The 4,300-nt window shown below is 42.6% G+C and overlaps 1 non-coding gene across 1 annotated transcript; it reads left to right on the forward strand.

The window, feature by feature from the left end:
- The first annotated feature begins 314 nt into the window (after positions 1-314).
- LOC111746870 lies at positions 315-504 on the forward strand. Its single transcript, XR_002783288.1, has one exon. It is a non-coding gene; the product is annotated as a U2 spliceosomal RNA (small nuclear RNA).
- Positions 505-4,300: the final 3,796 nt, after the last annotated feature.

Genomic DNA, 4,300 nt, shown 5'->3' on the forward strand with positions numbered 1-4,300 from the left:
TGGAAGAACCACTTGGAAACTCTCAGAGTGGGGCAGAGATTAGTTATGGTAGGTTGAAAGTTGTAATAACAGCCTCCCCTCACCTCCCTCGTATTTTAGTGGCTCAGTACAATGAAACTATTTCTCATTTACTCAACATCCAATGTGAATGTACCTAGTTGGGCAGCTCTCATGGACAGAGTTCCATGAGGCAACTCAGGAATCCTGGCTCCTTCTAATGTGTGGCTCCACTGTTTTGTAGAGCTTGTGAATTCTCCGGGGCCCTGGAGACCTCCACTAGATTGTCTACACCCAGCAGCCCAAAGAACGAAGGGACTGCTTCTCGGCCTTTTGGCTAAGAGCAAGTGTAATATCTGTTCTTATCAGTTTAATATCTGATATGTCCTATATCCAAAGAACGAAGGGGCGGTATGGAGGATTATGTACATTTTAGGAGTCAAGCGCAATGCCTGTGTCCAAGCCCATGCCCCCACTTAGATTCAAAGGGGGAAATGTGGTTCAGCCAAGTGCCCAGGAAAAGGGAGTGGAATTGATGGCTACTCAGTTTGGGTATGCTGCAGGACAGCAAGAGTCCCAGGAATACTTGATTTAGGAATTAGTTAGGCAATGCCCAGTGGATGATTATGAAAAGAGTAGATAGACTGGCTACTCTGAACCCCTATTTAACACTATCCAGACCCAGTGGACACTTTTTATGTGGCTATTCCTTCTGGACCAGGCTCAACATGTGCATTTCCAGCACAGCTTAGTAAAAAAAAAGCATTAGGATTGGGAATGCCATTTGGGATGAGCTGGCGACAAGGATAATGCCAACTTGGCTCTGAGAATTAAAAAGAAGAATTAAGGTGAGTAGCAGAGACTCAGTTAGCATTGCTTTAACTTTCATGGAAAGTACGCAATGCCTCTCTAGAAGAATCTACCCAGTCCCGATGGGAATCTCTCACCTTCCTTTATTAGTGCCTGAAATTCCACCCTTAAAATCTGGCTCTTTAACTCCAAGAATCAGTGTTTTTCATTACATCACAAACTTTTTTACGCCCTAGTAGGAGTAACATAAGATTACTATCTTCACTAGCTCCTGAGATCTGATCACCCATTGCGGGCTGGGGATGAGTTGGAAAGACATTCTATAGGGATATTCTGTACTAATGAAAGGAAAGATGAGGAAGTTCTAGGGATAAACTTTGCTAACCTGACAAATTCTCTGACCCCCAAATAGAGACACAAATGCCAACGAGGGAGATTTCCTAACATAATTAAAATAAACCAGTCAACTCAGAGGAAGTGGCCTATAATCAACTTGAGAGGCCAGGCAGGGTTGCATGACTCCAATCCCAATTAGGGAGGCTGAGACAGCTCCTGCTGGGATGTCAGCCTTCCAGCTCACAAATGAGATGGCCCACAGCCATTTTCCATTTCCTTTCTCCTGGGCCAAGATTCAATCTCTGGAGAAGAGAGTGAAGAAAGGAGGATTTCCTTTGATAATGATTCCCTGGAGGAATAGAAAGATGCAGAAAACAAAAAATCTCAAGTGTCCCAGGAAGAAAATTAGAAAGTGAGGCTGGCCTCCATGTTCTCCATGCCTTATACTTGAGATCTTACCCATTCTCCTTTCCTCTCAACCCCGTGAGCTTGCCATTTAATCTCTCTGATCCAGCATTTGTAAGATGGTGATAACTCTGTCCCATGTGGGACTAAGTGTCTGTAGAAATCCCATTTACCTCCTCCTCTGGGTCCCCTTGTCTTTGATTTCTGTCTCTGTAGTTTCCATTGTTTACCTGTGGTACCTGGTGATAGTGACCTTCTTGGGCTTTTCAGTGACTGTGATATATTTGTTTTGTGCTCAACGGTTAGTGCAGTGCTGGCCTCTTGAAGTTGCCAGTAGATGAAAGTATGAATCAACAAATGAAGAAATGAATGAATGAATGAAAGCGTAAAGGACTGTGTATCTCTGAGTGTCACTGAAGGTTAGAGTTTGTGTCTGTGTACCAGAGTACCAGCCTTTTGCAAGAGATGACTAGGGATGACTTTCAAACATTTCAGGGAGCCTGGTCTGTCGAAGGCAGGAGTGGGTATCTTTCTTCTGAGAGGCACCCACAGGGAGCTACAGTAGAGTAGTACATGCCCCTGCTTCCAAAGAGGGAATAGGAGGGTTCCAGGGTCAGGATATGCTCAACACATGCCTGTAGCTCTTGGCTTGGGTTTGTCTAGGGCCTCAGGCCTTTGAAAGAAGGTGATTGTCAGACACTGTGGGACCCCGTGCATGCTCTAATCTGGGAAAAAGCCTGCTCTGGGTCTGTACACCCATAACAGAGCAGCACTGATTACTTACTCAGCTAATACCCATTTGAAATTTTCTTGTTCCACCAACTGACCACCTTGAGAATGCCAGAGATTATGTGAGTAAATGTTACAACCAGATTTTTTCTATTTTCTCTTCAAAACCAGAGACTAAATATTGGTGTTTTATAATGACCTCTTTGAATCTCTCCAGAGATCTACTCTTTGATGGTTTAGTTAGGATCATAACTTTGTATAGTGGGTTGTGTGGTGGCCCCTCCAAAAGATATGTCCACGTCCTGATTCCTGGAACCTGTGAATTTTATATTTTTGAGAAAGAGTCTCTGCAGATGTCATTAAGTTAAAGATCTAGAGATGAGGAGATCATCCTGGGTTATCCAGGTGGACCCTAAATCCAATGACAAATGTCCTTATAAGAGTGAGCCAGAGGAGGATTAGACATAGACATAAGAGGAGAAAACAATGTGAAGACAGAGGCAGAGACTGGAGTGACGTGACTGTAAGGCAAGGGTTGCCCGCAGCCACCAGAAGCTGGAAGAGGCAAGGAATGGAATCTCTCCTAGTCCCTTTGGAGGGGATGTGGCCCTGCTGACACCTTGAATTTTGGACTTCTAGCCTCAGAACTGTGAGAGAATAAAATTTCTGTTGTTTTAAGCCACTAGTTTGTGTTAATTTGTTACAGCACCAATAGAAAACTAATAGACTTTGGTTAAGATTGTGCGCTTGGCACAATGATCTGCCAAAGCATTTCCTTCAGTGTCACAAATGGTGTCAAGATCTTTTTCTGATACGTGCATCAAATATTATGGAGGAGGTAAAGGTATATCCACTACAGATACAACTTGATTATGAAGAGAAAAGTCCTTTGGAATCTCAAGAAATAGTCCCTCTGGTGTATATTTAAATTATAGTAGTCCCCCAATCCTATCCTCATAGAGGATAGTCCTAAGACCCCTAATGAATGCTTGAAACCATGGATAGTAGCCAACCCTAAACAACTTCTTCAACTCTGCTGCAAATGTGGCAGCAGCTTCTTAATTGGCAGATGCAGCCTCTCTAGTAATTTTCACATTTTTTTAGTCCAAACCTGTTCCTGAATCTGTGTTACTATCCCTTACTTGCAGTAAATGGCTTGGTGTCAGTCTTCATATAGGCTCAATGCTTTCTGTCACAACACGTTGCTGTCAATCAGAACACATTTTCTGTTCATGTCTTCCACCCACAAATTTAATGCCTTTGCATCTTAACTAAGCTCTTATCACATACTGTGGCTGTAACTTTTACAGTTTGAGGTGTGACAGCAAAACTAGCAAAATTTTCTTGTTTCTTTGTCACAATTTCATGATAGAAGATTCGTTCTTACCTTATGTAGATCTTAGCAACCTTAGCATACCGTTTTTTTCCTTTCCTTATTAAGTCAAGAACTTTCAACTTTTCACTTAAAGGAAGCACTTTATGGCTTCTCTTTGGCATATCAGAATCGCCAGTCATGATTTTTGCACTTTGGGCCATTATTAAGTAAAATAAAGGTTACATGAACACAACACTGTGATACTGAGACAGTCCATCTGGTAAAAGAGCCTCCTCTTTAGTGACTAATGGGCCAATGTGTGTGTGTTGGGGGACGGGAGTAGGGGGTGGAGAAAGGGAGCGTCCACAGTGTGGAGACGCTGGACAAAGAAAGGGATGAGTCACGGCCTGAATGCAAGGGAGTTGGGCTTGTGAGATTTCATCATGCTTCTCCGAATGGCGAATAATTTAAAACTTAAGAATTGTTTATTTCTGGAACTTTTCATTTAATATTGTCACACTAGAGTTGACCACAGATAACTGAAACTGTGGATAAGGGAGGACTACTGTACACTCGCAAAGTAAGTATTTTTGTATTAATTTACAGGGATGATATCACAGAGCAGGAAGGAAAAAATTTCAGTCAAGGGCCCCAAGGGTTACTGTTATGGGCTGGGAGATAGGGAAATTCTGTGAACTATTAGAAATA

Source organism: Pteropus vampyrus, unplaced genomic scaffold (genome assembly GCF_000151845.1).
Source record: "Pteropus vampyrus isolate Shadow unplaced genomic scaffold, Pvam_2.0 Scaffold7, whole genome shotgun sequence".
NCBI classification, from domain to species: Eukaryota; Metazoa; Chordata; class Mammalia; order Chiroptera; family Pteropodidae; genus Pteropus; species Pteropus vampyrus.